This window comes from Procambarus clarkii, chromosome 29 (genome assembly GCF_040958095.1).
Source record: "Procambarus clarkii isolate CNS0578487 chromosome 29, FALCON_Pclarkii_2.0, whole genome shotgun sequence".
Classification (NCBI taxonomy): domain Eukaryota; kingdom Metazoa; phylum Arthropoda; class Malacostraca; order Decapoda; family Cambaridae; genus Procambarus; species Procambarus clarkii.
Genome location: NC_091178.1, coordinates 29,654,096 through 29,665,642, shown reverse-complemented (window position 1 = coordinate 29,665,642; position 11,547 = coordinate 29,654,096).

The window sequence follows — 11,547 nt, the reverse complement described above, 5'->3', positions numbered from 1 at the left end:
ACCAGCCTGAGAGTGCTGGTCCCTGAGCAACTCTACCAGCCTGAGAGTGCTGGTCCCTGAGCAACTCTACCAGCCTGAGAGTGCTGGTCCCTGAGCAACTCTACCAGCCTGAGAGTGCTGGTCCCTGAGCCACTCTACCAGCCTGAGAGTGCTGGTCCTTGAGCAACTCTACCAGCCTGAGAGTGCTGGTCCCTGAGCAACTCTACCAGCCTGAGAGTGCTGGTCCCTGAGCAACTCTACCAGCCTGAGAGTGCTGGTCCCTGAGCAACTCTACCAGCCTGAGAGTGCTGGTCCCTGAGCAACTCTACCAGCCTGAGAGTGCTGGTCCTGAGCAACTCTACCAGCCTGAGAGTGCTGGTCCCTGAGCAACTCTACCAGCCTGAGAGTGCTGGTCCCTGAGCAACTCTACCAGCCTGAGAGTGCTGGTCCCTGAGCAACTCTACCAGCCTGAGAGTGCTGGTCCCTGAGCAACTCTACCAGCCTGAGAGTGCTGGTCCCTGAGCAACTCTACCAGCCTGAGAGTGCTGGTCCCTGAGCAACTCTACCAGCCTGAGAGTGCTGGTCCCTGAGCAACTCTACCAGCCTGAGAGTGCTGGTCCCTGAGCAACTCTACCAGCCTGAGAGTGCTGGTCCCTGAGCAACTCTACCAGCCTGAGAGTGCTGGTCCCTGAGCAACTCTACCAGCCTGAGAGTGCTGGTCCCTGAGCAACTCTACCAGCCTGAGAGTGCTGGTCCCTGAGCAACTCTACCAGCCTGAGAGTGCTGGTCCCTGAGCAACTCTACCAGCCTGAGAGTGCTGGTCCCTGAGCAACTCTACCAGCCTGAGAGTGCTGGTCCCTGAGCAACTCTACCAGCCTGAGAGTGCTGGTCCCTGAGCAACTCTACCAGCCTGAGAGTGCTGGTCCCTGAGCAACTCTACCAGCCTGAGAGTGCTGGTCCCTGAGCAACTCTACCAGCCTGAGAGTGCTGGTCCCTGAGCAACTCTACCAGCCTGAGAGTGCTGGTCCCTGAGCAACTCTACCAGCCTGAGAGTGCTGGTCCCTGAGCAACTCTACCAGCCTGAGAGTGCTGGTCCCTGAGCAACTCTACCAGCCTGAGAGTGCTGGTCCCTGAGCCAACTCTACCAGCCTGAGAGTGCTGGTCCCTGAGCAACTCTACCAGCCTGAGAGTGCTGGTCCCTGAGCAACTCTACCAGCCTGAGAGTGCTGGTCCCTGAGCAACTCTACCAGCCTGAGAGTGCTGGTCCCTGAGCAACTCTACCAGCCTGAGAGTGCTGGTCCCTGAGCAACTCTACCAGCCTGAGAGTGCTGGTCCCTGAGCAACTCTACCAGCCTGAGAGTGCTGGTCCCTGAGCAACTCTACCAGCCTGAGAGTGCTGGTCCCTGAGCAACTCTACCAGCCTGAGAGTGCTGGTCCCTGAGCAACTCTACCAGCCTGAGAGTGCTGGTCCCTGAGCAACTCTACCAGCCTGAGAGTGCTGGTCCCTGAGCAACTCTACCAGCCTGAGAGTGCTGGTCCCTGAGCAACTCTACCAGCCTGAGAGTGCTGGTCCCTGAGCAACTCTACCAGCCTGAGAGTGCTGGTCCCTGAGCAACTCTACCAGCCTGAGAGTGCTGGTCCCTGAGCAACTCTACCAGCCTGAGAGTGCTGGTCCCTGAGCAACTCTACCAGCCTGAGAGTGCTGGTCCCTGAGCAACTCTACCAGCCTGAGAGTGCTGGTCCCTGAGCAACTCTACCAGCCTGAGAGTGCTGGTCCCTGAGCAACTCTACCAGCCTGAGAGTGCTGGTCCCTGAGCAACTCTACCAGCCTGAGAGTGCTGGTCCCTGAGCAACTCTACCAGCCTGAGAGTGCTGGTCCCTGAGCAACTCTACCAGCCTGAGAGTGCTGGTCCCTGAGCAACTCTACCAGCCTGAGAGTGCTGGTCCCTGAGCAACTCTACCAGCCTGAGAGTGCTGGTCCCTGAGCAACTCTACCAGCCTGAGGTGCTGGTCCCTGAGCAACTCTACCAGCCTGAGAGTGCTGGTCCCTGAGCAACTCTACCAGCCTGAGAGTGCTGGTCCCTGAGCAACTCTACCAGCCTGAGAGTGCTGGTCCCTGAGCCAACTCTACCAGCCTGAGAGTGCTGGTCCCTGAGCAACTCTACCAGCCTGAGAGTGCTGGTCCCTGAGCAACTCTACCAGCCTGAGAGTGCTGGTCCCTGAGCAACTCTACCAGCCTGAGAGTGCTGGTCCCTGAGCAACTCTACCAGCCTGAGAGTGCTGGTCCCTGAGCAACTCTACCAGCCTGAGAGTGCTGGTCCCTGAGCAACTCTACCAGCCTGAGAGTGCTGGTCCCTGAGCAACTCTACCAGCCTGAGAGTGCTGGTCCCTGAGCAACTCTACCAGCCTGAGAGTGCTGGTCCCTGAGCAACTCTACCAGCCTGAGAGTGCTGGTCCCTGAGCAACTCTACCAGCCTGAGAGTGCTGGTCCCTGAGCAACTCTACCAGCCTGAGAGTGCTGGTCCCTGAGCCAACTCTACCAGCCTGAGAGTGCTGGTCCCTGAGCAACTCTACCAGCCTGAGAGTGCTGGTCCCTGAGCAACTCTACCAGCCTGAGAGTGCTGGTCCCTGAGCAACTCTACCAGCCTGAGAGTGCTGGTCCCTGAGCAACTCTACCAGCCTGAGAGTGCTGGTCCCTGAGCAACTCTACCAGCCTGAGAGTGCTGGTCCCTGAGCAACTCTACCAGCCTGAGAGTGCTGGTCCCTGAGCAACTCTACCAGCCTGAGAGTGCTGGTCCCTGAGCAACTCTACCAGCCTGAGAGTGCTGGTCCCTGAGCAACTCTACCAGCCTGAGAGTGCTGGTCCCTGAGCAACTCTACCAGCCTGAGAGTGCTGGTCCCTGAGCAACTCTACCAGCCTGAGAGTGCTGGTCCCTGAGCAACTCTACCAGCCTGAGAGTGCTGGTCCCTGAGCAACTCTACCAGCCTGAGAGTGCTGGTCCCTGAGCAACTCTACCAGCCTGAGAGCGCTGGTCCCTGAGCAACTCTACCAGCCTGAGAGTGCTGGTCCCTGAGCAACTCTACCAGCCTGAGAGTGCTGGTCCCTGAGCAACTCTACCAGCCTGAGAGTGCTGGTCCCTGAGCAACTCTACCAGCCTGAGAGTGCTGGTCCCTGAGCAACTCTACCAGCCTGAGAGTGCTGGTCCCTGAGCCACTCTACCAGCCTGAGAGTGCTGGTCCCTGAGCAACTCTACCAGCCTGAGAGTGCTGGTCCCTGAGCAACTCTACCAGCCTGAGAGTGCTGGTCCCTGAGCAACTCTACCAGCCTGAGAGTGCTGGTCCCTGAGCAACTCTACCAGCCTGAGAGTGCTGGTCCCTGAGCAACTCTACCAGCCTGAGAGTGCTGGTCCCTGAGCAACTCTACCAGCCTGAGAGTGCTGGTCCCTGAGCAACTCTACCAGCCTGAGAGTGCTGGTCCCTGAGCCAACTCTACCAGCCTGAGAGTGCTGGTCCCTGAGCAACTCTACCAGCCTGAGAGTGCTGGTCCCTGAGCAACTCTACCAGCCTGAGAGTGCTGGTCCCTGAGCAACTCTACCAGCCTGAGAGTGCTGGTCCCTGAGCAACTCTACCAGCCTGAGAGTGCTGGTCCCTGAGCAACTCTACCAGCCTGAGAGTGCTGGTCCCTGAGCAACTCTACCAGCCTGAGAGTGCTGGTCCCTGAGCAACTCTACCAGCCTGAGAGTGCTGGTCCCTGAGCAACTCTACCAGCCTGAGAGTGCTGGTCCCTGAGCAACTCTACCAGCCTGAGAGTGCTGGTCCCTGAGCAACTCTACCAGCCTGAGAGTGCTGGTCCCTGAGCAACTCTACCAGCCTGAGAGTGCTGGTCCCTGAGCAACTCTACCAGCCTGAGAGTGCTGGTCCCTGAGCAACTCTACCAGCCTGAGAGTGCTGGTCCCTGAGCAACTCTACCAGCCTGAGAGTGCTGGTCCCTGAGCAACTCTACCAGCCTGAGAGTGCTGGTCCCTGAGCCAACTCTACCAGCCTGAGAGTGCTGGTCCCTGAGCAACTCTACCAGCCTGAGAGTGCTGGTCCCTGAGCAACTCTACCAGCCTGAGAGTGCTGGTCCCTGAGCAACTCTACCAGCCTGAGAGTGCTGGTCCCTGAGCAACTCTACCAGCCTGAGAGTGCTGGTCCCTGAGCAACTCTACCAGCCTGAGAGTGCTGGTCCCTGAGCAACTCTACCAGCCTGAGAGTGCTGGTCCCTGAGCAACTCTACCAGCCTGAGAGTGCTGGTCCCTGAGCAACTCTACCAGCCTGAGAGTGCTGGTCCCTGAGCAACTCTACCAGCCTGAGAGTGCTGGTCCCTGAGCAACTCTACCAGCCTGAGAGTGCTGGTCCCTGAGCAACTCTACCAGCCTGAGAGTGCTGGTCCCTGAGCAACTCTACCAGCCTGAGAGTGCTGGTCCCTGAGCAACTCTACCAGCCTGAGAGTGCTGGTCCCTGAGCAACTCTACCAGCCTGAGAGTGCTGGTCCCTGAGCAACTCTACCAGCCTGAGAGTGCTGGTCCCTGAGCAACTCTACCAGCCTGAGAGTGCTGGTCCCTGAGCAACTCTACCAGCCTGAGAGTGCTGGTCCCTGAGCAACTCTACCAGCCTGAGAGTGCTGGTCCCTGAGCAACTCTACCAGCCTGAGAGCGCTGGTCCCTGAGCAACTCTACCAGCCTGAGAGCTGGTCCCTGAGCAACTCTACCAGCCTGAGAGTGCTGGTCCCTGAGCAACTCTACCAGCCTGAGAGTGCTGGTCCCTGAGCAACTCTACCAGCCTGAGAGTGCTGGTCCCTGAGCAACTCTACCAGCCTGAGAGTGCTGGTCCCTGAGCAACTCTACCAGCCTGAGAGTGCTGGTCCCTGAGCAACTCTACCAGCCTGAGAGTGCTGGTCCCTGAGCAACTCTACCAGCCTGAGAGTGCTGGTCCCTGAGCAACTCTACCAGCCTGAGAGTGCTGGTCCCTGAGCAACTCTACCAGCCTGAGGTGCTGGTCCCTGAGCAACTCTACCAGCCTGAGAGTGCTGGTCCCTGAGCAACTCTACCAGCCTGAGAGTGCTGGTCCCTGAGCAACTCTACCAGCCTGAGAGTGCTGGTCCCTGAGCAACTCTACCAGCCTGAGAGTGCTGGTCCCTGAGCAACTCTACCAGCCTGAGAGTGCTGGTCCCTGAGCAACTCTACCAGCCTGAGAGTGCTGGTCCCTGACAACTCTACCAGCCTGAGAGTGCTGGTCCCTGAGCAACTCTACCAGCCTGAGAGTGCTGGTCCCTGAGCAACTCTACCAGCCTGAGAGTGCTGGTCCCTGAGCAACTCTACCAGCCTGAGAGTGCTGGTCCCTGACAACTCTACCAGCCTGAGAGTGCTGGTCCCTGAGCAACTCTACCAGCCTGAGAGTGCTGGACCCTGAGCAACTCTACCAGCCTGAGAGTGCTGGTCCCTGAGCAACTCTACCAGCCTGAGAGTGCTGGTCCCTGAGCAACTCTACCAGCCTGAGAGTGCTGGACCCTGAGCAACTCTACCAGCCTGAGAGTGCTGCTCCCTGAGCAACTCTACCAGCCTGAGAGTGCTGGTCCCTGAGCAACTCTACCAGCCTGAGAGTGCTGGTCCCTGAGCACTCTACCAGCCTGAGAGTGCTGGTCCCTGAGCAACTCTACCAGCCTGCGAGTGCTGGTCCCTGAGCAACTCTACCAGCCTAGAGTGCTGGTCCCTGAGCAACTCTACCAGCCTGAGAGTGCTGGTCCCTGAGCAACTCTACCAGCCTGAGAGTGCTGGTCCCTGAGCAACTCTTACCAGCCTGAGAGTGCTGGTCCCCTGAGCAACTCTACCAGCCTGAGAGTGCTGGTCCCTGAGCAACTCTACCAGCCTGAGAGTGCTGGTCCCTGAGCAACTCTACCAGCCTGAGAGTGCTGGTCCCTGAGCAACTCTACCAGCCTGAGAGTGCTGGTCCTGAGCAACTCTACCAGCCTGAGAGTGCTGGTCCCTGAGACAACTCTACCAGCCTGAGAGTGTGGTACCTGAGCAACTCTACCAGCCTGAGAGTGCTGGTCCCTGAGCAACTCTACCAGCCTGAGAGTGCTGGTCCCTGAGCAACTCTACCAGCCTGAGAGTGCTGGTCCCTGAGCAACTCTACCAGCCTGAGAGTGCTGGTCCCTGAGCAACTCTACCAGCCTGAGAGTGCTGGTCCCTGAGCAACTCTACCAGCCTGAGAGTGCTGGTCCCTGAGCAACTCTACCAGCCTGAGAGGCTGGTCCCTGAGCAACTCTACCAGCCTGAGAGTGCTGGTCCCTGAGCAACTCTACCAGCCTGAGAGTGCTGGTCCCTGAGCAACTCTACCAGCCTGAGAGTGCTGGTCCCTGAGCAACTCTACCAGCCTGAGAGTGCTGGTCCCTGAGCAACTCTACCAGCCTGAGAGTGCTGGTCCCTGAGCAACTCTACCAGCCTGAGAGTGCTGGTCCCTGAGCAACTCTACCAGCCTGAGAGTGCTGGTCCCTGAGCAACTCTACCAGCCTGAGAGTGCTGGTCCCTGAGCAACTCTACCAGCCTGAGAGTGCTGGTCCCTGAGCCAACTCTACCAGCCTGAGAGTGCTGGTCCCTGAGCAACTCTACCAGCCTGAGAGTGCTGGTCCCTGAGCAACTCTACCAGCCTGAGAGTGCTGGTCCCTGAGCAAACTCTACCAGCCTGAGAGTGCTGGTCCCTGAGCAACTCTACCAGCCTGAGAGTGCTGGTCCCTGAGCAACTCTACCAGCCTGAGAGTGCTGGTCCCTGAGCAACTCTACCAGCCTGAGAGTGCTGGTCCCTGAGCAACTCTACCAGCCTGAGAGTGCTGGTCCCTGAGCAACTCTACCAGCTGTAGAGTGCTGGTCCCTGAGCAACTCTACCAGCCTGAGAGTGCTGGTCCCTGAGCAACTCTACCAGCCTGAGAGTGCTGGTCCCTGAGCAACTCTACCAGCCTGAGAGTGCTGGTCCCTGAGCAACTCTACCAGCCTGAGAGTGCTGGTCCCTGAGCAACTCTACCAGCCTGAGAAGTGCTGGTCCCTGAGCAACTCTACCAGCCTGAGAGTGCTGGTCCCTGAGCAACTCTACCAGCCTGAGAGTGCTGGTCCCTGAGCAACTCTACCAGCCTGAGAGTGCTGGTCCCTGAGCAACTCTACCAGCCTGAGAGTGCTGGTCCCTGAGCAACTCTACCAGCCTGAGAGTGCTGGTCCCTGAGCAACTCTACCAGCCTGAGAGTGCTGGTCCCTGAGCAACTCTACCAGCCTGAGAGTGCTGGTCCCTGAGCAACTCTACCAGCCTGAGAGTGCTGGTCCCTGAGCAACTCTACCAGCCTGAGAGTGCTGGTCCCTGAGCAACTCTACCAGCCTGAGAGTGCTGGTCCCTGAGCAACTCTACCAGCCTGAGAGTGCTGGTCCCTGAGCAACTCTACCAGCCTGAGAGTGCTGGTCCCTGAGCAACTCTACCAGCCTGAGAGTGCTGGTCCCTGAGCAACTCTACCAGCCTGAGAGTGCTGGTCCCTGAGCAACTCTACCAGCCTGAGAGTGCTGGTCCCTGAGCAACTCTACCAGCCTGAGATGTGCTGGTCCTGAGCAACTCTACCAGCCTGAGAGTGCTGGTCCCTGAGCAACTCTACCAGCCTGAGAGTGCTGTCCCTGAGCAACTCTACCAGCCTGAGAGTGCTGGACCCTGAGCAACTCTACCAGCCTGAGAGTGCTGGTCCCTGAGCAACTCTACCAGCCTGAGAGTGCTGGTCCCTGAGCAACTCTACCAGCCTGAGAGTGCTGGTCCCTGAGCAACTCTACCAGCCTGAGAGTGCTGGTCCCTGAGCAACTCTACCAGCCTGAGAGTGCTGGTCCTGAGCACTCTACCAGCCTGAGAGTGCTGGTCCCTGAGCAACTCTACCAGCCTGAGAGTGCTGGTCCCTGAGCAACTCTACCAGCCTGAGAGTGCTGGTCCCTGAGCAACTCTACCAGCCTGAGAGTGCTGGTCCCTGAGCAACTCTACCCAGCCTGAGAGTGCTGGTCCCTGAGCAACTCAAACAGCCTGAGAGTGCCTGTGTCCCCTGACGCTAACTGTCCTCACCAGTCCTGCAGGAGTTGCTGGTTCCCTGAGCAACTCTACCAGCCTGAGAGTGCTGGTCCCTGAGCAACTCTACCAGCCTGAGAGTGCCTGGTCCCTGAGGAACTCTACCAGCCTGAGAGTGCTGGTCCCTGAGCAACTCTACCAGCCTGAGAGTGCTGGTCCTCTGAGCAACTCTACCAGCCTGAGAGTGCTGGTCCCTGAGCAACTCTACCAGCCCTGAGAGTGCTGGTCCCTGAGCACTTCTACCAGCCTGAGACTTGCTGCGTCCCTGATGCAACTTACCCAAGCCTGGAGTTGCTGGTCCCTGACCAACTCTACCAGCCTGAGAGTGCTGGTCCCTGAGCAACTCTACCAGCCTGAGAGTGCTGGTCCCTGACCAACTCTACCAGCCTGAGAGTGCTGGTCCCTGAGCAACTCTACCAGCCTGGAGTGCTGGTCCCTGAGCAACTCTACCCGCCTGAGAGTGCTGGTCCCTGAGCAACTCTACCAGCCTGAGAGTGCTGGTCCCTGAACAAACTCTACCAGCCTGAGAGTGCTGGTCCCTGAGCAACTCTACCAGCCTGAGAGTGCTGGTCCCTGAGCAACTCTACCAGCCTGAGAGTGCTGGTCCCTGAGCAACTCTACCAGCCTGAGAGTGCTGGTCCCTGAGCAACTCTACCAGCCTGAGAGTGCTGGACCCTGAGCAACTCTACCAGCCTGAGAGTGCTGGTCCCTGAGCAACTCTACCAGCCTGAGAGTGCTGGTCCCTGAGCAACTCTACCAGCCTGAGAGTGCTGGTCCCTGAGCAACTCTACCAGCCCGAGAGTGCTGGTCCCTGAGCAACTCTACCAGCCTGAGAGTGCTGGTCCCTGAGCAACTCTACCAGCTGTAGAGTGCTGGTCCCTGAGCAACTCTACCAGCCTGAGAGCGCTGGTCCCTGAGCAACTCTACCAGCCTGAGAGCGCTGGTCCCTGAGCAACTCTACCAGCCTGAGAGCGCTGGTCCCTGAGCAACTCTACCAGCCTGAGAGTGCTGGTCCCTGAGCAACTCTACCAGCCTGAGAGCGCTGGTCCCTGAGCAACTCTACCAGCCTGAGAGTGCTGGTCCCTGAGCAACTCTACCAGCCTGAGAGTGCTGGTCCCTGAGCAACTCTACCAGCCTGAGAGTGCTGGTCCCTGAGCAACTCTACCAGCCTGAGAGTGGTGGTCCCTGAGCAACTCTACCAGCCTGAGAGTGCTGGTCCCTGAGCAACTCTACCAGCCTGAGCGTGCTGGTCCCTGAGCAACTCTACCAGCCTGAGAGTGCTGGACCCTGAGCAACTCTACCAGACTGAGAGTGCTGGTCCCTGAGCAACTCAACCAGCCTGAGAGTGCTGGTCCCTGAGCAACTCTACCAGCCTGAGAGTGCTGGTCCCTGAGCAACTCTACCAGCCTGAGAGTGCTGGTCCCTGAGCAACTCTACCAGCCTGAGAGTGCTGGTCCCTGAGGAACTCTACCAGCCTGAGAGTGCTGGTCCCTGAGCAACTCTACCTGCCTGAGAGTGCTGGTCCCTGAGCAACTCTACCAGCCTGAGAGTGCTGGTCCCTGAGCAACTCTACCAGCCTGAGAGTGCTGGTCCCTGAGTAACTCTACCAGCCTGAGAGTGCTGGTCCCTGAGCAACTCTACCAGCCTGAGAGTGCTGGTCCCTGAGCAACTCTACCAGCCTGAGAGTGCTGGTCCCTGAGCAACTCTACCGGCCTGGGAGTGCTGGTCCCTGAGCAACTCTACCGGCCTGGGAGTGCTGGTCCCTGAGCAACTCTACCAGCCTGAGAGTGCTGGTCCCTGAGGAACTCTACCAGCCTGAGAGTGCTGGTCCCTGAGCAACTCTACCAGCCTGAGAGTGCTGGCTGGTCCCTGAGCAACTCTACCAGCCTGAGAGTGCTGGACCCTGAGCAACTCTACCAGCCTGAGAGTGCTGGTCCCTGAGCAACTCTACCAGCCTGAGAGTGTTGGTCCTTGAGCAACTCTACCAGCCTGAGAGTGCTGGACCCTGAGTAACTCTACCAGCCTGAGAGTGCTGGTCCCTGAGCAACTCTACCAGCCTGAGAGTGCTGGTCCCTGAGCAACTCTACCAGCCTGAGAGTGCTGGTCCCTGAGCAACTCTACCAGCCTGAGAGTGCTGGTCCCTGAGCAACTCTACCAGCCTGAGAGTGCTGGTCCCTGAGCAACTCTACCAGCCTGAGAGTGCTGGTCCCTGAGCAACTCTACCATCCTGATCAGAGTGCTGGACCCTGAGCAACTCTACCAGCCTGAGAGTGCTGGACCCTGAGCAACTCTACCAGCCTCAGAGTGCTGGTCCCTGAGCAACTCTACCAGCCTGAGAGTGCTGGTCCCTGACCAACTCTACCAGCCTGAGAGTGCTGGTCCCTGAGCAACTCTACCAGCCTGAGAGTGCTGGTCCCTGAGCAACTCTACCAGCCTGAGAGTGCTGGACCCTGAGCAACTCTACCAGCCTGAGAGTGCTGGTCCCTGAGCAACTCTACCAGCCTGAGAGTGCTGGTCCTTGAGCAACTCTACCAGCCTGAGAGTGCTGGTCCCTGAGCAACTCTACCAGCCTGAGAGTGCTGGTCCCTGAGCAACTCTACCAGCCTGAGAGTGCTGGTCCCTGAGCAACTCTACCAGCCTGAGAGTGCTGGTCCCTGAGCAACTCTACCAGCCTGAGAGTGCTGGTCCCTGAGCAACTCTACCAGCCTGAGAGTGCTGGTCCCTGAGCAACTCTACCAGCCTGAGAGTGCTGGACCCTGAGCAAATCTACCAGCCTGAGAGTGCTGATCCCTGAGCAACTCTACCAGCCTGAGAGTGCTGGTCCCTGAGCAACTCTACCAGCCTGAGAGTGCTGGTCCCTGAGCAACTCTACCAGCCTGAGAGTGCTGGTCCCTGACCAACTCTACCAGCCTGAGAGTGCTGGACCCTGAGCAACTCTACCAGCCTGAGAGTGCTGGACCTCGTTACACCTGTCACCTGCCTGTCTCTAGGAATGTGGCAGAAGGTTCCTTGAAAAATAATTCAACATAATACAAAAATAAGTCTTCCTGCAGTAGAGATATATGTGTGTGGATACATAGAAACGGTTTATGGTTTTTAGGTTTCAATGAGTAACGAAGTTGCTTGAGAATGCATCAGAGTTAACATTGTCATACAAATTGCAAGACAAGCAGTTTTCTTTGCAGGTGGTCCTACACATCCTACGGTTACTCTTCCAGTCTAGAATGCAATGTTTCTTAGAAGAGGATATAAAATGCGTCAATTTCATCTCCTGATATCTCAGAATCAAGTGGAAGAATAACAGTAGGGTAGGATGAGTAAAATTTAGTGAGAGTGGGGTCCAATTGTGCTATCCATTGTCAAAGGGTAAACACAGGCAATTATCCATACACTGATGTCCTCCAAGTAGTTTAATCAAATTTCGAATGAAAAAGATTTCAAGGG